Source organism: Sciurus carolinensis, chromosome 4, assembly GCF_902686445.1.
Source record: "Sciurus carolinensis chromosome 4, mSciCar1.2, whole genome shotgun sequence".
NCBI lineage: Eukaryota > Metazoa > Chordata > Mammalia > Rodentia > Sciuridae > Sciurus > Sciurus carolinensis.
The window spans coordinates 2,367,364-2,391,394 of NC_062216.1; the positions used below are offsets into that span (position 1 = coordinate 2,367,364).

Sequence of the window (24,031 nt, forward strand, 5' to 3'; positions counted from 1 at the left end):
TAAGCCTTTATTTCACAACGTGAACCTTTGCACATTAACAGTCAGAAAACTAAGACTTAAATAAATAGAAATTACTGTTTGTCCCAAAGATTAAAGGAGAGCAAGTGTGTCAAATAGTTTTCACAATGATATTAGAAGACCATGCGTAGGTTTGTAATAGAACAGAGCAAATTCGATTTTCCAAGTTAAGGTCTTAGAAGAAAAGAAAATATTGTATAAAAATAATATAAATGGAAAGGTACATATGGTAATCTGTAATTAATCATGTATGCGTTTATGTGGCATGAATATATCCACACGTTCGACAATGTGAGTAAGTGGGAACACTGATTGTGGAAGCGCATATTTAGGGTTTTCAGAAAAGAGAATGCACAGAAAGAAGCCGCCCTTCATCAACCCATCACCGCAGTGGGATGTGGACGCAGGCTTCACTCTGCTCGGTCTGCAGCTCAGCAGCACGGAGCGTACCGGCCAAGACATGCTCTATACTTAGTCGTTCCCAGTGCTTTTGAGAGCCAGTGCGTGCCGGCTCCTCTGCTGGGCAGCAGGGTTGGCGGGGGAGCCAGACGGCCCTTGTTCTCAGGAGGCTTCCAGTCCCTGGAGGGAGGTCAAGAACCAAACGGTGCACGTGGGTCCCATGAGGTTCCCCCCGAAGGAGCACAGCGCTGGGACACAGGAAGCACAGACACCCTGAGGGAGAGGTCAGGCCACCTGGAGGTGTGGCCCGAGTCTCCCCAAACCCAGCATGGCTCCTGGGGACCCACAGCCCAGGAGAGAACCACTGGGGTTTTCTGTTTTAGGCTTTTTAGGCATTTGGATTTATTTATTTATTCATCGCCTCATTCGTTCATTCGTATGAGTATTTATTTGATTACCAATTAGTTTTTCTTCTCAAATTCTGCAAGGGCTTGGGAAAGCCAGCAGCAAATCCAAATTTACGTTTTATTAACAATGGCCATAGTTTGTCCTTCCAAAATGCACACTGAGATGTGGTCCCCAGTAATGGAGCTGAGCGGAGGTGGGACATTTAAGAGTTGGCAGGGACCATAAGAGGGACGGTGTGGTGCTGGCAGGCCTGGACCAGAGACCCCGGAGTGGCTGTCTGCACGCAGGCCTCCCGCCCATGGTGTCCCTCACGAGGCCCCCCCGGCCCTTCTGCTCTTCTGCTGCATTATGTGGGCCATGGCTGTGTTTCCAGCAAAGCTTGGCCCTTTTTTTTTTTTATTTTCTGATGCCCAATCCTCAATTTCTTCTTATAATGAAATAAATTGTGGCAGTTGTTTGCTAACATCATTACTCTCCAAAGAGCTCTCAGAAATAACACGCTTGTAGTTAGACAACGGCAAGGCTGCAGGAGAGGGTCTTTCTGTGTCTCTGCTGAGGGTCAGTGATCTTGTGGCTGTTCACTGCCCCAAAGGTGCCAGGTCCCTCACCCTGCAGCCTGGCACAGACCTGCACCTGCCGGGCACACCCAGGCCAACCACTGCCATTTGATACGTGTGGAAGTTCCTGGTGGAGATTTCACGTGGCTTTTGCCTTCAGTCACACGTGGGTGAGAGGATCCCATGACTGTGCCCGTGAGGCTTCACCAGGAGGGGTCCTTGGGACATCTTGATCTTTTACCTCCCCTTATATGCAAAATGCTACTTTCATCCCCAAAAGTGTTGACAAAAGTTAGACATTTCAAAATTTCCCCCGGGGGTGGTGCTGCCCTCAGCTGGACTCCCTGCCACTACTTCAGTTTTCCTTCTTTCTATTTTTTTTCTTTCTCTTTGGCACTAGGGATTGAATCCATGGGTTCTCTACCACAGAGCTGTATCTCCAGACCTGTTATTTTTCATTTTGAGACAGGGTCTCATTATGTTCTCAGGGTAACCTGGAAATTGCAATCCTTTGGAGTAGCCGGGATGGCAGGATAAGTATCGTGAACAATTTACTTTTGAATATCTTAAAAGTATATATGTAAGCATTTTTATTAGGATGACATGCGCCTTGCCAATCATCTCTGATGAATTTAATTTTTATTTGAATTTTATTCTATGCTAACAGATGTTTAAATTGTAAAGGAATAGGTTCTCTATTCTCTTCCTGTTCCTGAGCATCTTGCTAAACTGTCCCGGTCTAGGACACGTGCAGCTGGTGGCTTGGTGGCCGAGTCTGCCAGGGAACGCCTGCCTCTTGGACCCTCACGTGGTCTTCCTGGAGGGAATGAATATTCCCCAAATGGAACAGCACACGTGACGAGTGCTAGAAGACACAGCGGGCCCATGTCACTGGGTCACCCTGGGGATCCGGATGCACGGCCCTGAGAAACGCTTTCAAACATTAGGATAATTGTAAGGAATAGCAGGTGATTGATGAGTCTGGATCCATGAAGCACAATTCCACTCAAATACACCCAGACCTCTGACGCTTATTGGGACAGTGCATCTTGTGACACCTCAAGGCACGCAGCCTCCCTGGGAGGCCAGTCGCTGGTGGGAAACTGCTCTTACCCATCCTTGCATGCCATCGGCCCGTGTGACCCCAGCACTCAGCCAAAGGGGCTCAGGGAACCCTCCGCTCTAGGGCCGCCTTCCTCTGACTGAAAGGGTGGGGGTGAGACGGACACTGTTTCCTCCCAGCTCTCAACAGGCCCCTCCGCCTTGCCCTGCATGTCTGAGTCCACCGGCTCCTGTCTAGCCAACACGCCAGGATCACCAGGCCCTCCCCCGGCCACTCAGTGGTCAGGGTCTACCTGTCCAGTGTCCCCCAAACCAGCCACCAGGCCACTTGGAAGAATGGGACTGGCAAGAGGGAGGAGAGAGCTGCCAGCCTAGATGGACGAACTCAGGGCAAGAGGGTCCTGACCCAAGGGGCAAGAGGAGCGGCTGCAGGGTCCATGCTGAGGACGTCTATCTGTCCATCCGCAGCCCCAGGGCAGCCCTGGAAGGGGCCCTTCCCACTGGGCCACAGGTGACAGGCAGAGGAGGCTTGTGTGGCCACCAGATGATAAGAAGCAGAATTTAACCCCCTCCACCCAAGTCTCTGCCCAGACTATGTGAGAACTGGACTAGGAATCTGTGCGGAGAGAAATTCCTAAAGAGAGAGAGAGAAAACAAGCAACAAAAACAAAAACACTGTTGGCTAACCTCTGGTAGCAAATGTGATACACATAATGAGTACAGTATCAAAGGAAGCCTGAGTAATTTCCCAATTACTGTGCCTAATTTGGACTAAAGCAAAGATTTATGTATAAATGGAGACACCAAAGTGAATTTATTATACATTCCCACTCAAAAATAATCACGTAGGAATGATTAGATTCTTCAAAGTGTGCAATAAATACACCAATAAATTATACTAGTACAAAACAGCTAAGTAATCGCATAAGCTAAGCAATTCTTTTTTTTATAGGTCACAGTAAACATGTCACTAAAAATCCTCACTTTTATTTCCTATAGGTATCAGAATTGCACTTGGCTGCTAGTCAAACAGCACAAAGGTCTATGAACAAATAAGAGTAGGTCGTTTCCCTCTCTCAACAGTGTGGGACAGCTGCGGCCTCCCGCCATGGAGAAGCCATGGGCTTAGGGTGGGAAGAAGGCCCACAGTCCAGGACCCCCACGGGCAGGTGAGCAGGTCTAAATATGCCCTAACTTACTTCATCTCTTGCATATTTATTTTGCTGGACTGCCTGTTTTAGCTGTATTCTTTTGGGATCATGTTAGGGTGGCAGTAAAATTGAGCAGAGAGTAGAGTCCCCACCTCTACCCTGACCCATCCGTGTTTTGCAGGAGTGGGTGAACCAGTCACACGAACACATCACTGTCACCAGAGCCTGCAGCCTATGTGAGGCTCACTCTTGGAGGCTGACATTCTGCGAGTTTGGACAAATGCACAGTGATTCGTGTCGACCACCCCAGCGTCGTGCAGAGAGCTGCCCTACACACCCCTGTGGTCCACCTACTTACTCTGCCCCCAGCCCTGAGACCCACTCGTCTCCCTCTCTGCAGCTCTGCCTTTCCCAGAGCCACCTATGGTGTGCCACCTTTTTGGACTGGCTTCTTCCAAAGTTTCCTCTGTGTCTTTTCATGGGTGGATAGAGCATTTTATTTTAGTGCTGAATAATGTTCCACTGTTGGGACAAACTACAGTTTACTTATCCACCACCTACTAAAGAACATCTTGGTTGCCTCCAAATTTTGGCAGTTATAAATAAAGCTGCTGTTCCAGGCAACTTTTCCACCACTGTGACCAAAAGACCTGACAAGAACAATTTTAGAAAAGGAAAAATTCATTTGGCTCATGGTTTCAGAGGTCTGAGTTTATAGACAGTCGGCTCCAATGCTCTGGCCCGAGGTGAGGCAGAGCACGTGGCGGAAGGACGTGGAAGAAGACAGCAGCTCAGGACATGGCATCAGGCAGTGGAGAGAGCTGTGCTCACCGGGGACAAAATATAAACCCTAAAGGCACATCCCCCGTGGCCCACCTCCTCCAACCGCACCCAGCCCACCTGCAGTTACCGTCCAGTTCATCCCTATCCGTGGTTAAAGTTCTGATTGGGTTGCAATCTCATCATCTATCATTTTACCTCGAATCATCTTGCATTCTCTCACACACGAGCTTTTGTGGGACCCCTCAGATCTACACCGAATCAGCTGCTCTAAACGCTCTCAGGTGGTCCTTGGATAGACATAAGTTTTCTCCTCCTTTGGGGAGGTACCCAGGAGCATGGCTGCTGGATGGAAGGAAAGTTGCAGGAGAACTTTCCGAGTACAGATGGTGGTGGCCGGTCTGGCCCTTAAGTGTTGGTGTTGTCTGACTGGACAGATGTGTGACGTGTGTCCAGCATTCCGACATCACATGGGGCTGTTTGCTGCCCTAAAAATCCTCTGGGATGCATTTGATTTTCTCCCTCCCTCCCTCTCCTCCCCAAAGCCCTTGGTAGCCACTGAGACTCTTGCTGTCTCCCTAATTTTCTACTTTTGCCTTTTTCAGAATATCAGGGTTGGGGTCACAAAGGCCAAGGTCTTCTCCATCAGGATCCTTCCACTTAGAAATATGCACCTATCTTCCTCTCCAGCTGCGTGTGTCTTGCTCTGTTTTGGTTTCGAAACCCTGGGCTAGGGATGTAGGTCAGCGAAAGGCCTCGGGCTCTATCCCCAACGCCACACAGGCCGAACAAGGTTTTAAGAAAGCACCTTTCCAGAGGCTCCACCCAGCAACTCTGCTGAGATATCACTGTCAACAGGCCTTTCCTGGTCCTTCCTACCCTTAAGGATCCTGGAGAAGCAGATCAGAGCTTTGCAGAGACCGGGAGAGAAGAACAAGGCTAACAGTCTCTCTGTTTTTTGTGAATGTTATCCGAAGAGCCAATTCACAGTGTCTGCCACAAAGTGTTGGAGAAACGAAAACTGGAATTCAATTCCCACCAAAAATAGCATTTCAGTGAAAACAAAAGAATCTCCCAAACACAAAACCACCCTGATAACTTTGGCATTGTTTGCCAGCACAGTGCTTAAATGTTTTGCTTTACGCTTAGTTTTCAGGAAGTAAAAGAGAAAAAAAAATTCTTGTCAGAATAACTTGGGAATTAAATAACTCATGATAAATAAAGGAACACGCTATTTTAGAGAAAGTATATTACTAGAACTAGGGCAAATTTGACATAAGTAGATAAAATATCACATCAACAAACAAACAAAAGGACTAGGGACTGTCATAAACTGAACATTGTTACTTCTTTACGCTTTATTCATTCTGCCATAAAACTTGACTAGTCCCAAGACACCTCTTGATGGACTCAGGGACAGTACACGTGTTCTATTTAACTTGTTAACTTTGAAGGATTTTATTTTCATGACTTGAGGGCACTTGTGCATGTCAGGACAGAGAAAAGAAGGTGGTGCACATAGCAGGAAAAAAATTCAATTTAATTTTAGAAACTAAAGAACAGTTTTAATAAATCACCAGCCTGCCATTCTCTCTTTGTCCCCAAAGAGATATCAGCTGTGTCAAAATGTGGTTTCCTGGCAAGGATGTGGGAAAAAGGCACACTCATACATTGCTGGTGGGGCTGCAAATTAGTGCAGCCGCTCTGGAAAGCAGTGTGGAGATTCCTTAGAAAACTTGGAATGGACCCACCGTTTGACCCAGCTATCCCACTTCTTGGCCTATACCCAAAGGACTTAAAATCAGCATACTACAGAGATACAGCCACATCAATGTTCATAGCTGCTCAATTCACAATAGCCAGACTGTGAAACCAACCTAGATGTCCTTCAATGGATGATTGGATAAGGAAATGGATAAGGAACTGTAATATTCATATCTATATATGAATATTACTCAGCCATAAAGAATGATAAAATTATGGCATTTTGCAGGCAAATGGATGAAATTGGAGAATATCATGCTAAGTGAGACAAGCCAATCTCAAAAAACTAAAGGACAAATGATCTCGCTGATAAGTGGATGATGACACATAATGGGGGGTGGGAGGGAGCAAGAATGGAGGAAGGAGGGACTGTATAGAGGGATAAGAGGGGTGGGAGGGGTGGGGGGAAGAAAAAAAATAACAGAATGAATCAAAAACTATTACCCTAGGTAAATGTATGATTACACAAATGGTATGCCTCGACTTCATGTACAAACAGAGAAACAAGATGTATCCCATTTGTTTACAATAAAAATGAATTTTAAAAAATAAATAAAATTTTAAACAATGTTGTTTCCACGTTGATAGCCTGTCTCAGAGCCATCAGCCCTGGGGGCAACACGAGTCCCACCCAGTGTGGGCGCAGGGTCACACAGCCTCTGGAGCTGTGCAGCCAGACACACGAAACCCCTGGGCACCTCACCAGGACAGGTTCCCTGTGCATCTTGTTTACAGGAGAGCTGGCAGGCGTACTTTTGTTTACGTATGAAGGTAGGTATTGTTTGTTTACTAAGCCACTGATCATCTGTTTACTCTTACATGTTCATTCTTGTCAACTTTACCAAGTATTACATGTTTACTAAGATAGGATTTCACTTTTGCTTCCTCTACTGAACATGTTACTAATACACTAAAGAGAAACATGCTATCGTTACTATATCTACCAAGATAAATATTCTGAGCTTACTCTGCTAACACTACTTCATGACTGAAATAAGCATTTAGCTGTGCACAACTCAAACAGTTTTCTAGGCTAATTTCTTTGAACTATGCTCCGTGATCAGGCCCAGCGTTTGGGCGCTGGATGACATGATGGTGCATGAGCTAGGGCAAGCCCCAGGCTGCTTCTGGAAAAGAGCCTTGGCTCTACCCACCGGGCTTCACGGGGTCAGCTCTGCGGAGCTGGCGGGAGCGCGTGGGCCAGCGTGTGTCCTTTAGACAGTTCTTCATGAGGCATCATCTCATCCAAGGGCACGCTTGCCCTGAATTGACAGTGTGGCATACCTATGCATTGGGAACACAGTTCTCAGCTGCTAGCCCATCGCTGTTAGTAGCTGACCGCTGAACTCTGTGCACCAGGGTTCACATGTTGGAGTCCCAAGATGTGACAGGACATGAAACAGGGCCTGGAGGGCTGATGGGGTTAAGATGAGGCCTTCGGCGTGGGCCCTGACCCGATCCAACCGTGTCCCTGCAGGAGGGGGAGGGGCCACTGGGTGCACATGCCAACAGAGGAAAGACCCGGGACACCGCGGGACAGTGGCATCTCCAGGAGAGGGAGACCAGAAGATGCCCACCCTGCCGACACTGGCTCTTGGCCTTGTGGGCTTGAGACCCTGAGAACGTGGACTTGTGGAAGGCACGCAGAATGAGGTCCTGTTTACAGCAGCCCAACAAACTCCCGCGAAGGCAGGATTCGCAGGCGCTGGCGAGTCGAGCGTGTACAGCCGCCACCTCCCTCCATCCCGAGCCCTGACTCAGGTCAAGGCACCTCTTCACGTTGCCTGACACTCGACATCCAACCAACCACTTGGAAACGGCGCCACTGGCCTGTGTCTCAGTTGTTCACGGGAAGAGCCTGTTGACACGTTTCCTAATGATCTCGTCGAGAACACTGCTTACGGTTCATGAAAGATTATCTCTGAGACTCACAAAGGGAAACAGGCTTCTCCGGTGTTGGTGGTATGGCATTCTGGAAGCCTGGCTTACCTTTGTTCTGTCAATTTTACGACCAGGATGACTAATTGTACCTGCCAAGGTGACTGGGCTAAGGGCTGCCCAGGTAGCTGGTAAAGTGTCGAGTGGGTAATAAGATCCATCCTTATCTGCACAGGGATCATCCAAGCCACAGAGGCCAGGACAGAGCAGACGAGTGGAGGAAGGTGGCAGTGACAGAGGAAAGGCCTCTGCATGGAGCTCATTCAGGAAAAGAACAGAAAGCCAACAAATAAATGACCTGACATTACGTCTCAAAGCCCCAGTAAAAGAACAAATCACACCCAATGTAGTAGAAGACAGGAAAGAACTAAAATCAGAGCTGAAGTCAATGAAACTGAAACCAAAGAATTCAAAAAATTGACAAAACTAAATGTTGGTTCTTTGAAAAAATAAAAAAAAATTAATAAACCCCTAGCCATGAAGAGAAAAAGAGAGAAAACTCAAATTACTAAAACACATGATGGAAAAGAAAATATCATGACAGACACTACTGAAATACAGAAGACAATCAGAAACTACTTTGAAAATTTATACTCCCATAAAATCTTGAAGACATTGACAAATCTCTAGAGAGATAAGACCTACCCAATCTGAATCAAGAGGACATAGAAAATTTAAACAGAGCAATTAAAAACAACTAAATAGAAAATGTCATCAAAAGACCACCAATCAAGAAAAGATTGGGTCGAGAGGGATTCTCAGCCAAGATCTACAAGACCTTCAAAGATTTAACATTAACACTCCTTGAAGTATTGCATGAAGTAGCAAATTAAGAAACCCTTCCAAACTCATTCTAGGAGGTTAATATCACCCTGACGCCAAAACAAGACAAAGACACATCAAGGAAAGAAAACTTCTGACCAATGCCCCTGATGAAAAAATTCTCAGTAAAATTCTGGAAAATCACATACAAAAACACATTAAAAAGATAGTGCACCACGATCAAGCAGGGTTCATCCTAGGGATACAAGGGTGGGTTAACACATGGAAATCAGTAAACATAATGCATCACATCAGTAGACTTTAAAACAAGAATCATATGATCATCTCCAGAGTGCAGAAAAAGCATTTGACAAAACACAACACACTTCACGAAATTTCCGCTCCTCTTGAGCAGGGCATCCACCTACTCCTGAGCTCCGATACTGGTGCTGCTGATTTCCAGGCCTTGGGCTGATTTAATTAAGCCACCAGGTGTTCTGGGTCTGCGTCCTGCAGAGAGCAGAGTGGGACTTCGGTCTCCAGCAGCGCCTGAGCCGGTCCCTACGCTAAGCCCCCTCTCCACGTCTACACACAGGCCTCACTGGCTCTGCTTCTCTGAAGAGCACTGACCAGGGCACAGCTGCGCCAGGAACCAAGGACAGTGCTGTGAAGAGACAGGAAGGATGAAGGCCTGGGTCTTCCTGGGTCGGAACTGTGGGCTCCCAGCCCCAGAAGCAGCACTTGACACGCACCCGAGGAGGGAGCTGGCTCTCAGCACCGTCAGATCTAGCAGCGCTGGCAAGGTCTTGGGGAACCTGGAGTGCGTGTCCAGGTGCGGGGACCAGCCAGGTCGTGGTGCCGGCTCCCTTCTGTTCTGCAGCCCCCACCTCTTAGCTCACTCCCTTACCTTTTCAGGAGCGTCTCCTGAACTAGCTGTTTGCTAAGAACGGTGTGGTGGAGGGGCTGGAGGACGGAGGGGAAGCAGGCGACGGAGCTGGCTGGCAGCCTGGTGCAGAGGGCACTCACACCGGAGGGTTGCAGCCACTCGCCACGTGCCATGGTTTGGATGCCAGGCATCCCCCAAAGCGCACGTGTGAGACAACGTGAGAAGGTTCGGAGGAGGAAGGATTGAGTTGTGAGAGCCTTCACCCAATCCGCGGATTAATCCCCCACTGTGATTAACAGAGTGGTAACTGAAGGCAGGTGGGTGAGGCTGGAGGAGGTGGGCACTGGGGGCGCGGCTTTGGGTACATATTTGTATCTGGCGAGTGGCCTCTTTCTGCTTCCTGATCCTCATGTGAGTTGCTTCCTTCGGTCACCCTCTTCTGCCATGATGTCCTGCCTCCCTGGAGCCCCGAGGAATGGAGACAGCTGTCCATGAACTGAAATCTCTGAAACCGTGAGCCCCCAGGTGAACGTGTCCTCCGCTGTCATTGTTCTAGCAGGCTTTTTAGAGACAGCCCTGGCAAAGCTGCTGAGACGGCTCTGAGGGCCGAGGCTGCCGCCTCTCACTGTGCTGTCCACTGGTCCTTGCCACACGGAGCCAGCAGAAGGCCGGCACCTCCCGTGGAGCTGGGAGCATCAGGCTGGCTACTGCTTGGGAGACAAAACTGCTCTGCACTCATTTTGCCCAACGTCGGCCACACCGAAACCAGCTGCTCACGGGGCCAGACGTGTGCAGGCCCTCCTGCCGGGGATTTCGTGCTGTGGCCCTGCCCTGTACTTGGGGAGCTCTTGGCCCTCGCACTCTGCCCTGCCTCTGGTCTGCATGGAGCTCCTGCCATGTCCTCTGTGGCGAGGTGGAGTACGGCCTTCCTCCGAGTGAGCCGAGCCCACCGTCGGCAGCGCTTCTGCTGCCGAGCAAGGCTGTTCGCGTGCCCGCACAGGGGCAGACATCCCTCCCTTCCCGCAGCTCTCCTTTTTCTGGCTAGTTGGTCAGAGATGGGTGGTGCCGGAGGAATATGGCCTCTGCATTTTGATCAGTGTGCTCTGGCCTTTCTTTGGATTTCAAGGGGTGACAAAGGACTCTCTCTACCAAAGGCCTTTGAGGAAAGCCACATCACTGCGCAGGGTCCCCAACTCTGACGGCCCCTCCTCTCAGGGGTTTCACGAAGACACAACCTTGCTGTTCAGGCCAGATCATCTGGACTCAGGGTGCAGCGGCTTACGCTTTTCCAAGTTTATCATGGGTTTATTACGGCATCAAATGCATTTCTGTCTCACCGTACTTTCAACTCAAGATGCATTTATTAGGGTCTAGCCCAGTTGAAGGTCAAGCGTATCTGTTGCTAAGAGCACAGTGCACCAAAGGTTCACAGCACACTTCCAAAATTCAGCTTATTTCCCGCTGCCATCCCTGAAGCGAAGCGCCCATTTCTTTCCTCACTGTTCCCTATTACTTTGTATTTCCCAATGACAGGAGCAGTACCTGAGAGCACCCACAAGCTTTCTTCCACTTTGCCATAAAGGAAATACGAGCACTTCTTTAAACACTATCTGCACCTGTGGAGGTTTCTCTTACCCTCTTGGGCTCCAACACACCCTAAAATCCTAAGTAATTTATTTAAAAAACAAAGGAGAACGGGATTAGACACCTGTCTGTATCTGTCCCTTTTTATATTATTATGACATCTTGCATCTTGGAACAGAACCTAACCACAAACACATGAGCGGTCCAGCTCAGCTCTCGTGTGATTGACAGGGAACACTGTTAATGGTAAAGCATTGCTCTCAGGCCATTTCCAAGGCTTACGCAGTCCACCCAAAGCTGCCTTCCCGTGCAGACCAGCACAGGCCTCGGCTCCCTGGCCACGTCTCCCAGAGGTGGCACGGCAGGTCCTTACTGGCTGGCACAGAGCGTCCACCTCTCCCACTTGACTGCTGTCTAGTTGCAGGGTTTATAACCCACACTGACCCAGACAGAGAGGAGGTGGCTGGCCGCCATCGTTCCCATGGATGGTGGGGGCTGGAGAGCATGTGCCGGGGTTAGTGTGCTCCGCCCCTGGCTGAAGGAAGAGTGGGGGTCCGAGCTCTCCTGCACAATGTGGATCACACCCCCATATTAGTTCTTAATCCGCCACCCTGTCCTGTGGGGCCGCACGCGGACCTTCCTGTGCTCTGCGGACAGGGCGCCTGCCGCTGGCATTACTGAAAGCTACCTGCACATGGGCTGGTGGCACTCTTGGAAAGAAGCACAGGATCCTGTGACTATCTCCTCCTTCATGATCGATAGTGTAGCCCTGGGAAAGAGCGCCCTGCTATGAAGTGGCCTTTGCTGGTTAAAATTATGTGTAATCATGCTTAATTATGTGTTCCGGGGGAATCCTGCGGCATGCATAACATGATGCATTTGCTTCTCACATCAATGTGCTTTGTTTCACTAAAACCAAAACTGAGATGCTCTTCAAGGGGAGGCAGCACTGAGATTCACTAGGAATTGGCAGATTTCTCTGTTTTCCTTCCTTTTGTTGAAGAGTGCTGGATCTAGAGACGCGGACGGTGGGCCCACGGGAGGGAGCCCTTTGTCTCTTTGTCTTTCTTGTCTTGTGGAAACTGGGTGCAAATTAACTTTGAAACTCAGTTTTAACACTGTCCAAGTAATTTACGAGAGCTGTTGGAATGCAGAATGTTGTCTGTGGTGCAGCCAGGAGAGCTGAGTGCCCGGGCCTCGGAGAGCTCTTCCTGTGAAAGCTGCGACTTGGTTCAAGGTGCTCATCAGCTACGTGGTGGGGCCACAGTTAGTGAGCCCCGTACCCTGATTTCCCTGCTGCTCTTAATCTGATGGGGTTTGAAGAGGTCTGGTTTGAGCTGCGGGTTCAGATTTGTCTTAGCTGGGAGGGTCTGGCCTGGCATAACCTCCAACATCCTGGGATGTGGCTTTCCACGGATTCTACAACCATATAGAGAAAGGAGCAGAAAGATGTCAGATGCAGCGATTCCATGCGTAAGTGTCAGGCTGTGTTAGAGGCAGGAGGAGAGACATGTTACTTTAAGGTTTAGATACGAAGTGTATTCTCAAAGCTCACTTGTGAGACAAGGTAAGCAAGCATAGAGGTGAACGGATTGGGCTATGAGAGCCTCAACTTAATCAGTGGGTTAATCCACTTGAGTGGATTGAGTGCGTGGGGACAGTGGGCGCAGGGTGTGGCTAGAGGACAGAGGTCATTGGGGGTATAACTCTGAGATTTATAAGTGTCCCTGGTGAGCAAACCTCTCTCTGCTTCCCTGTGTCCACATCCTGAGCTGCTTTCCTCCACCACTCTTCGGCCTTGGTGCTTTTCCTCACCCTGGGCCCCGAGCAAAGGATGTGGCCGTCTTTGGATTGAGATCCCTGAAACCAGGAGCCAAATAAACGTTTCCTCCTCCAAAATTGTTCTCTGGGTCACAGTGGCAAAATATTTGACTAAAACAAAGAATATAGTCTTTCTTTTTCAATATTATAGAAGATTTTCAACGACATAGTGAAAGATCACAAGGGCCGTCTTAGTAACAAACAGCACCACTGGATCATTGAAAGGCACACAAAATGCAATTCTGTACTCCTGAATAAATCAGCAGAAACTCAGTGTGGAAAGTCTCCACACTGTAAGTGACATTATCCTCCAGGTGCTGGGACACTCAAAGCTCTGACGCTGGCAGTGCCTTGCTGGGTGCCGCGGTGGCATACGGAGCCTGAGCAGCGTGCCCCAGAGGGCCGGAGCTAGCCTCTCCCTGTGCCGTGAGCACAGGAGCTCTGCTGCCCCCTGAGCACCTGGGGGCTCGTCTTCAGAGCGGCCCGTCAGGCGGCAACCTGTACTGACCAGGCACTCAGGTGTGTCCTCAAGTTCATGTCCACTGCAAACCCTTAAAGTAGAAGCACCTGCATTGCCATGTCCAAAGTAAGAAAGATGAAGGTCCTGATCACCAGGCGAGCACTCAAGATAATCAACAGGCGAGCGCTCATGATCCGGAGGGGAAAAGCATTTGCATTCTAGAGTTCTAACTTTACGTAATTAAAAATGCATGTGTTTATGTTTCAAACTATATATTATGTTTTCCGTGTGTTTGTGTTTGTATGTTGCAGGGAACACATTGAAGCTAACAAAGAAATTCACATGCCTGCAAAAGTTCACGTCTACCAGAGTCCTTTCAAACACTCGTGACCCCAAGGTCCAAGAGGAGTGAAAAGCAGAGGTGAATCACAGGAAAATTGAATAAATGCTTTAGATTCATTTATTCAACTGAGAATTCATAAGAAAAAGTCCATATTTTTAATTAAATGTCAAATAGCTAACACCCCTAGTAGAAAAAATATACTCCTGCATACGCAAATCTATTGAGAAAAATCACCTTCAGCAATAAACTCTGCCACAGATTAGCATGCATTTTCCTGCTACTTTTAGGCTATGTCCTGAAGCAGGCGAGCCCGTGCTTAGAAGAAAGACTCGTGTCTCCGCAAGGCCACTCATCCTCTGTGTGACTAAAGTATTTGTTTCCAGGGCATAAAGGACAATAAGTCCTTTGTGCTTAAAGATCAAATTATGAAGACCAAATGAAAATGGATCCCAGTGGTGCTTGGTGTAGAGGAAGATCCACGTGTTTGCTGTTGACATTGCTGTTTGTTAGTCAGCCCGTCACTCAACCTGAGACTCTCCCAGCTGAGTCCCCACACGAGTGGCCAAGGGTCTTCAAAGGCAACACTCCGTGGCATTCCTTGAAAGGACACAAGCCCTGGCCGAGTACGAGGAAAATCCCAGATAGACCCACATGAAGAGCCTTCTGCTAAGCTCTGACCAGAGCTCTCCAGACTTCCCAGGAGAAGTCACAGCCCTGAGGAGCCAAGGGAGGCCAGACGGCTAAAGAGAATGTGGTCTTGGATGGGGTCCTGGGACAGAAAGAGGGCATTCGGTAAAAAGTTACCGAAGTCTGAGTGAAGTACAGTGTTCTGTTGAGAACTCCTCCAAGTTGGGGCAAAGGTACTCCAGCATTGTAGGCTAGACACCAAGTACCCCAGTAATGTGAGACCAAGGGCAAGGAGAGGGCATGGACTGAACATCACGTGCCACAGCAATGCAAGACACCAAGGGCAGGGTTGTGGCATGGACCGAACATCACGTGCCACAGCAATGCAAGACACCAAGGGTAGGGTCGTGACATGGACCAAACATCATGTGCCACAGCAATGCAAGACACCAAGGGTAGGGTCGTGACATGGACCAAACATCATGTGCCACAGCAATGCAAGACACCAAGGGTAGGGTCGTGACATGGACCGAACATCACGTGCCACAGCAAAGCAAGACACCAAGGGCAGGGGAGGGGTGTGCGGCGGACAGCAACTCTGTTCTACTTCTGCAACTTTCTCAGATTTTTGCCACACTTCCAATGATTTCTTGTCAGCTTGGGCCAGAGGAATAGAATTTTGGACAAAAACATTGTTGGCATCATGTGAATGTATTAAGATTCTTCCTAGACATCTGCAGTGCATACACTTCGTAAGTAAGCATTTCCTGTGCGTGAGAGCAACCAGGGCGATCTCCTGGTTCTTCCCATCCAGATCTCTAATAATCTGATTTTGAAATTGCATTAAAAAGACCAATATTCCCTATTCATAGCTTTCTTCTCTGCTATACTTATAGCACAGCACCAAACCCTGTGCAAGGTTTTATAGTGGTGGTATGCATTCTACTGCAGTAATTGAAAACAATAAAACTTAATTTGGCTGATTCCATGCCCATTTTCAGTATGGAAGAAATGAAAATTATCAGTTTAAGATTTTATGGAATTGGTAGGCAACTTCTAAAAAAATAAAACTGATAATACCAACTCTAGAGGAAAATACAGCTCATGGTGTATGAACTGATCTTGAAGAACCTGGACCCCAGGACTGGAAGTGCCCAGAAAGATGGTTTGGTATAGGAGGAAGGCTCCCTTTTGCACATAGTTCCTGAGGGAGCCAGAGAGCGTGGGCCGCAGGAGACTGTGTTCAAGTGCAAGTTAAAATTCGCACATACAGCCAGGTTCAATTAAACAAAAGGAACACTGTTCAGTGCCCTACGAGGCTCCACCATGTTCCTGCTTGCACAAAACCATGAAGAGTCCTCACTGTAAAGTGACTTCGGCGTACCTGTGGCAAGTGACGCACTCAGGACGATACTCAGCTGTTTGATTCTGTCCTACATGGCCAAGATAAAAGTCCCAGACTCCTTAAGTGTAGATGCTCCTTGATCATTAGAATGGCTTCCGTCTTCCCCGTGTGCTCCACCCCCTCAGGACACCTGGTCAAACGCTGCCAGCCATGCGAGCCACCTGGGACATTTCCTGCCTGGGCCCTGCCTCAGTGTTCTGGCTGTTGGCGGCTCTTGGCTGGAAGGCAGGGTGAAGTCCTGTGGGCTGGGTCGTGTTCCAGCTGCTTGGTCTCCCTGAGAGGCCCAGTTCTGGCCACCCGGTGAGTGCTCAACCAACCATCTGGGGTTGTTAATGGAGTTGGAAAATGAGACATAGGTTGTATTTGAAGGAAGGTTCCAGAAGGCTGAATGTGGGGAAAATTCCAGAACTTGTCTTTCTACTCTGTTTTCAGAAAATATTTCCTAAAAATACTTTTTCATAAGTGTCAAAAGCACATCTGCAGTTCTTCATCTGGTTCTGCTTAAGGTACTTTAAGGTGGAAGGTCACTGTGAAACCAACTGTAAAAAAGCAATCAGAAGGCAAAGAAGAAATGGCAAATTTCCAGAGGGTATGCGCAACAAGGCCAGCTCAGCGTCTGTCATTCAGGGCGGGCTGACCTCACACATCTGTGTCTACCTATTCTCAGTCCATTTCTTTGAGTCCAGTGGTGTTACACTGAGTCACGTGTCACTTAACGGTAGGGACATGTTCTGAGAACTGTATCCGTAGGTGACGTGGCCATGATGAGGACATAATAGAGGCAGTCACACCAGGCTAGACGGCACCCTGACTGCACGCTGGGCGATGGACCCAGCCTCCTGCTCCTGCTCCACAGCACCATGCTGAGCCGAGTCCCTGGGCAGCTGCGGCACAAGGGCAGCATTTGTGCATGTCACCATGTCCAAACACAGAAAGGGGCACTGCCACAGGAGGGACAGGAGGTCCAGCTCCAGGTCCACTGGAGCTGCGCCACTGTGTTCGTGTCCCGATGCTGAGGACAACACGGTGGCACAGCCCGCACCTGCTTCCCTGGCTGTCTTGTTCCCCTGTGCTGCTGTCACGGAATACCAAAGACGGGCAGCTTACAGGGACAAGAGTGTCCTGGTTGGGACTGGGCCTCTCAGGTCCCCGTTCCATCTCCTTATGCTGAATGTCGTTTGATGAGGAAGTTTGGGAAACCCGAGTCACGGCTACACTTGCTCTTCCTTCCTTCAGCCGGCACGGCCAAATCGCCCCACTGAGCTGCACACACCACAGTTGTTCGCCCTTGTTGCCTGGAGGTGAAGATGTGAGCTTAATGACAGGTCTCAGGTAATGGGAGCAAATCACAGGCAGGAGGCGCTCTGGCGGCTCTCCTGTAGTTCCCGCTGTTACGGGGCGCGGTGTGAAAACCACTCCTGAGATTCCCGGTGTCAGGACTTGGACACAGTTGCTAATTCACGGCTGTGCTGTGCGATGGCGGGAAGTTCTCATGGGTCAGGATCAGAGGGCAAATGCAGGTCGGCCTTGTCACTCAAGTTCTGCCCTGTGGACTCAACCAGCTGTAGGTCAAAATCATCAGACAAAAGTGGCTGCCTGAACACAGGCTCTTGCCGGCACTGTCCCCTGAGCAGGATGAACATTCACGTGGCCACACCTTCTGCTAGTTGTTGTAGCGGGTCCAGAGGTGCCTGGACGTCTGCAGGAGGAGGTGCAGGCAGGTGCAAGCCCAGCCGCATTTTCACAAGGGACTAGAGCAGCTGTGATGTTTGTACTGGGCATCCTGGAGCCAGGCCCCAGTGGGGAGCAAGGGACGATGGATATGGAAGAGACAGGCCTTTGGCCATTTGGATAATAGCAGCTCGAATGGAGCTGGGGTGGCAGGGAGCTGCCATGAGGCCCACCGCCCCGGAGCGTGGAGGGTGGTGACTGCCGAGATCGCGCGTGTGTTGGGAACGCCTAGGGCGGGCGGGCAGCTGCATGCCGGCGCTGTGCCAGCTGTGCTCCCGCACACTCTGCCCTCCGTTAAACACCAAGGAACAGTGGTCGTAGGTCACAAGCGGGTTTCTCCTTCCCTCCAGAAGACAGCCGTCTACCCAAGATAAACCAAGCACCTGGTCCATGCACAGGTGACGCAGGTTGGGTCCCCACGGTCTATCAGAATGGAACCGACCCGTGAGGACAGTGGGCGGGAGTGCCTCTCACCCGTCAGGCTGAGCTCCCCACCAGACCAAGAGGACTTGCACAGCGAGGCCAAACACACGGATGCACCCAGGAGAGAAGTCGGTAAAAGGAAGCGTGCCACCGAGGAGAAGATGCTTCACGACTTGTGAAGATACGAATAGCAAGCGGCCCATCATGGGATTGGACTCATCCTTAAGCCATTTTGACATTTGTGTTTTCTTAACTATAGTCTCTGCCTTTAAACAAGGGTGACTGTAAGGGCAGCCATTTGCTGCATCTGTGAAAGCTCACTCCGCTCCTGCTCCAGGACTTTACCTCTGAAGCTCCTGCTGCCCTAGGAATCCTGCCTCACAAGCTGCACAAGTCAGAGATTTCTTGGCCACCAGTAGCTGGACTCTTGAAGTTACTCCATTCTGTCCTGAGCAGCATGTGACTAACATCAGAGGCGTGGCTACTTGACAACAGCCCCTTTGGACATATAATAGGCTGGCTTCCTTAACTCTCTCTTTCAGTTAGGACGCCTACTCTTCAAATCAATTAAAGGATGAGCAAGCAGGCGTGGCTCCACCTGGCTTTCCAGTCGATTGCCACATCCCAGCCTCCACGTCCTCTGGAGAGGCTGTCACCGGACCCAGGACAGAGGACAACACCAGGCGATCACAGACGCTTCTGTTTCTATCTCTGATAGACTCAAGGTGAGATGCTATAGTTAACTTTAAGTAAAACCTGTGGATTAATTTTTTAGCGTGAGAAGACACTAGGTCAAATGCGGCACTGAAACAGAGCAGCTGGGGCTAGGTCAGGTGGAACATGCCGTGCCTGTTTGCTTCTCCCCCGGAACGCTTTCAGAAATGGTCAGACCGCATTCTGCTTCGAGATCTTAAGGCCACCCTACTTTGTCCCAAACCATAAAATGTTACAAATAAAATCAGAAGCAATATTGGAGTTCCTGGACATGAAAACATGGTCCCAATTTTTTTAAGGTCAAAATTTCTAATAATGAGAAGAGCCGGTTTCTTCTTCCCAGTAACCAGCAGTAGTCCTAGGAGTTCAGGCACAATGGCAACATTGAACTCTTCCATGAACTCTGCAGACCTAGGTTTGGAACATTTAATGAAGACTTCCCAAGCCAAATGGTGGAAATGTTTAATGAAGATGAAAAAGAAAGGAACTACTTAATATCAATTGACTTTCCAAGACTGAGGTTATTTTACTCTCCACTGATGCTAGTTGTCAGCAAATGGTCACATTTCAGATGTTAGACATGATACAATTTATTAAATCATGCTTCATAAATAGAATGCATAATGAGATCTTGCAAAATGATGGTTTTCATTAAACTTCTGTTAACTTCATTTCTCTGTGTTCAATAAAGCTTTAAAAAAAAATCCATGGACGTGAAAAGGTAAGGATTTCATTTACTGAGGTCAATAATCGGCTATTTAGTCAAGTTTGGAAGTGGGACAAGACCTCCAGCCATCTCTGGGAAGGCGTACCTAGCTCAGGAGTTTGCAGGTCAGATCAGCTGCTGCCCCAGTACAACCGGAGGAGCTCTGCAGAGCGGCAGGTAAGTCACAAAGAAGACCAGGCCCGCAGAGACACCTGCAGCAATAAGGGGAAGGGGCTTCGAAACTTAGAAAGTGACATTGAGCCTTAAATCATGAAGGACCTAGCAGTGCTCTGGAGCTGAGTTATCTGGTTTGTTGGCATCTCCCATTTTCTATCCCTGGATTTCACAGAAATTCAGTCTTACTCTTACAGCATCTGAAATTTGAAATTAAGTACGTTTTTAATTATATAGGTTTTCAAATTCCAATTTGTATTAGGTGCCAGGGGGCCTAAAATCCATCACCAAGATGGGTGATGAATTTCCTTAAATGCTAACTTTCCAAGAAAGAGGGACTTCCAAGACAACCGAGGATCACAGCCACATCTCTGGGCCAAAACCTCGCCCTGTGCAGTTTGCTGAGGCTGGAGAGGCAGTCTCCTGGGACTAGCACAGATGTGGGGCACAGCGAGGATCTCCAGGGAGCCGGCCTCAGACAGGAGGCCAGGTGTAGACAGCATCCAGGGAGTTGAACCCTCCACAGAGTGCACTTGGGAATATGTTCTCAAAGAAGGCATTTCAACTCAAATGGTGGGGAAACCCTTCCACATAGACCCCATCTCAGAAAGGCCAACTTCAACAAGTGGTGCTGAGGACTAGAGCTGGTGGGAGGCCAGGCGCTGCAGTCACGTGGTCCACTGATTCTTCAGGTGGTGCTGGGGATGGGGCACAGGCCTCTTGGGTCCCAGGTGTGCTCTACCACTGAGCTTCACCCCCAAACCCCTGCTACAAGCACATTGGGAGGCAAATTTGCGGCTTTATGCACCTGCAGCATGTGTGTGTGTTCCACACTGGGGTAGCAACTCAAGGAGTGGAAGCAGACGTCTGAACCAAGACTCGTCACCCGTGTCCATGGACAGGTGCGCTGAAAAGCCCCACCAGGGCAAGGACACGTCAAGGCACTGGGGTTTGGGAACGTGTGATGTCTCGACTGTGGAAGTGACAAGTCTATGTATGTGTCAAAATTCATCAAATTGTGCATTCGTAGATGTGCAGTTTATTGCACATAAAATACACTTCAACCAAGTGACTAAAACAAATTTCCAGCATGAAATTTGCAATGAATGAAAGTAGTTGGGTGTTGTTTAGATTTTATAATTTGTACCTTGCCTCTGGTGAGTTATCAGTAGCACTGACGACAATACCTCCAGAATACATCCAAGGAAGGGACAAGCTGCTGCGTCCAGTCACAGACTCCCACGCTGGGGCAGCTGGCCACCCTGACCATTCCTATGTGATGAGGGCAATCCTGTTGACTGGTGTGTGTGTGTGTGTGTGTGTGTGTGTGTGTGTACACATGCAACTTGAATTACAGGAGAGGAGAAGGAAGCAAACTCTCATCGCTGAATATTCACATCTGCACACATTTGTGCGCGCGCGCACACACACACACACACACACACACCTTGCCATCTGCGTGTGCCATTACAGAGGCACACAGACACAAACACATGGATCCTGGACGAGTGCTCTCACTTTCCCTCTGGCTGTCTCCCACCGAGACCCAGGAAGGGCTGTTCTAATAGCAAACATCACACCACTGATTCCGGTATCCATGGTGGATGCTACCTAATAGCCGCCTGCTGTCTGCTGAGACACGGGAGAGCCACTCCCTCAAGGTCACGTAGATTTCAAATCGTCACAGTCACCATGTGAGCAGGGCTTGTCTCTAACTTTTCCTTATTTTTGGTGCCAGTATTTTGAGCGTGAAGAACAGCATCTGGCACATCGTTTGTTTAGCTAAGGTCCATGGAATGGATATGCTCATGAGTGTCCCTTCTCATCATGGGGCACTGCACTTGCAAAGGCAGGTTGGTTCTGTCCTTGAGCCTTTTTGCAGACGTGAGAGACGTGGCTGGAAGGACCTTGGGTAATAGCCAGGCACAGCAGTGGCCTGACTGGGGAGTGTGCCATGGGTCCAGTCCTGGCTCTGCCCACCACATTCGCCTGTCTCAGTTGGCTTTTCCTGGTACGTGTCCCCAGGGGCCAAGGAGCCCTGCTGGGAGGGGGTTAGACCCTTGGCTGCAGGTGAGGGGGAGGGCAAAGCAGGACGCTGTGGAGACCCAGCAAGGCATGACCACTCCAGGGAAGAGAGGAGCCAGGCCCTAGGCTCTGCTGACCCCAGGGGTGGTGGTCCCGGGCACCTCCCACTCGCGTGCAGGGGATGGAAGGGGAGTCGCCAGCCTCTGCCCCCTCGTCCTTTCAAGTGCAGTCACAAGGTGACATCCCTGTCCCCGTTTTAACCCCTCCAGTAGGCAGTGTCAGCGAGGGGCCACCTTCCGGGTCCGTTCCTGATGCTGGCAAATCTGCACCTGGGTTTGTCGGCAGAGCAGGCTGGTCTGCACCTGGGAGTCGGCTGCCGCTTTTAGTTCTGGAATTCCTGTTGAGCCTGCCTGCACCTTGCCCCTCCTGCCCACTCCTGTCCTTCCTTCAGTAGGTCCCTGGGGACCCTGAAGCAGTGTCCCTGTCCCTAGCATGAAATCTGAGATCACATTTCAGGGCACTTTGTTTTACTGATCTGCCTCATTCCCACCTGTAAGCCACCCACCAAACTTGTTCTCGCCTTCGTGTTTCAGGTAGATGGCGACCCAGGAGCTTGCTAGACTTAAAATGAAACACATCTCTCATTAGACTTTTGCTCTGTCTGCAATAATGGCTTCTTCAATAACTGTTCTAGTTTCTTCGTATTCATCATTAATATTGGAAAAACTGATTTTCCAGAGCATGTAACTGGATTTCTCGACCAGCACTCCTGCAGTGAGACCAAACGCGAGCGGGCACAGTGGAGCCGGTCTCACTAACCACAAAGACGCTGTGGATGGACTTTGTGTGTGCAAGCCGATGCTTAACAGTGTCAGACTTACACGATTGTGTAAGATCACATGTAAAAGGGTGGATTCCATTTCCTGTTTAAGTCTTCAGTTGCCTATTCTGAAAAACATAATGCCAAGACAGGGTCTAGGAAAGAACTTCAGAACCCTGTTGGTTATTATCAACCAACCCATCTCCAGAAAACCGACCTTGTAGAACGTAGGTAACGGTTTCCCTTCTCGTAATCGAGGTCCGGTAGTGAAGGGCAATGGAGAGAGGCTCGTGGGTCCAGCACAGTGGAGACCTTAAGGAAGCAGCCTCTCAGGGCAGCCGGGGGAGTGCAGAGTGTGCAAGCAAGACAGAAGCTCGGGGACAGCAGCAGGGCACGTTCATTCTCCACGGCTCTCAAATGACGGGGATGTCACCCTACTGGGACTTACAAGTGGCTTTCCAGAGTTACTGCCAAGTCCTTTGGCATGAAGAGGAAACAGGAATAGTTAAGGAGACGGGAGACCAGCGTGTCGTCCTGTTGTTAAGAGTTGATGACTATTTCTGAATGGACTCATTTCCTCTCCCACACAGTCCCTGTGGAGTGTGCTCTGCACATCGTGAGAATAACGTCTAAACACAGACGAAGCACAGGCACCTGATCGTGGAAGATGCACAGGATCAATCAATTAGGAGTCACAGTGACCAAACAGCACAGGGAGTCCATTGGAAGATGTGGGCACAAAAATTTTTAGTAAAAACAAATTTACTTAAAAATGGTTTCAAAGTACTTTAGTTTTGAAAGAGTGATAATCTAATAAATGGGTTTTATCGATAGTTGAGGAGGTTAGAAAGTCATATGTTGGTAAAATAGGGTAGCGTTCAAGGGAAACAGTGAACGAGATGAGAACACCCCGTGTGCGGCTTGGAGGAGCTACAGCTCCGCTGACCAGCCAGTGGCACAGCACGCTCTGGTGGGCTGTGACCCGGCACCAGCTCCTCCGGTTCCTCTCTTCCAGTTTGAATCTTAATTCAGGTTTGCGCTGGCTCTTGTTCCCTATGTAAAAAGCAGCATCAGGGCAGAACTGGCCGCTCCTGGTGGCTCAGTCCCCAGGGTTGGGCAGGTCTGGGGCTCTGACACTGGGCAAGACAGACACCAAGTCCCGGGACGCAGCTGCTCAGCCTGCGTCCCCGCAGATGCTCACAGGCATGCATGGCCTCTGCAGAGCCAGTGTCCCCCACAGGTGAAAGGCACAGAGCGAGTCCCCTGCTGTGACCCAGCATGCTCGGGAGCAGGTGGACTGAGGGACCTGATCTCGGGTACTCTTGGGTGGCCCCCCCACCGCAGCCTGGGGCTTCTGGAGGACGTGCGAGGTCGCTGCTGGTCTGCCTTAGGAAAGCCCTCCCTAAGCCCACCAGCCCGTGTGCCAGCCTGCTGCGGGAGGCGCCTCCTGCAGGCGGGTTTAAGCAGCTCTGT

General features: G+C 49.6%; 1 protein-coding gene across 1 annotated transcript in view; it reads right to left on the reverse strand.

The window, feature by feature from the left end:
* Csmd1 (CUB and Sushi multiple domains 1) overlaps window positions 1-24,031 on the reverse strand; it is a 1,673,782-nt gene that overhangs the window by 321,283 nt on the left and 1,328,468 nt on the right. The window lies entirely within an intron of this gene.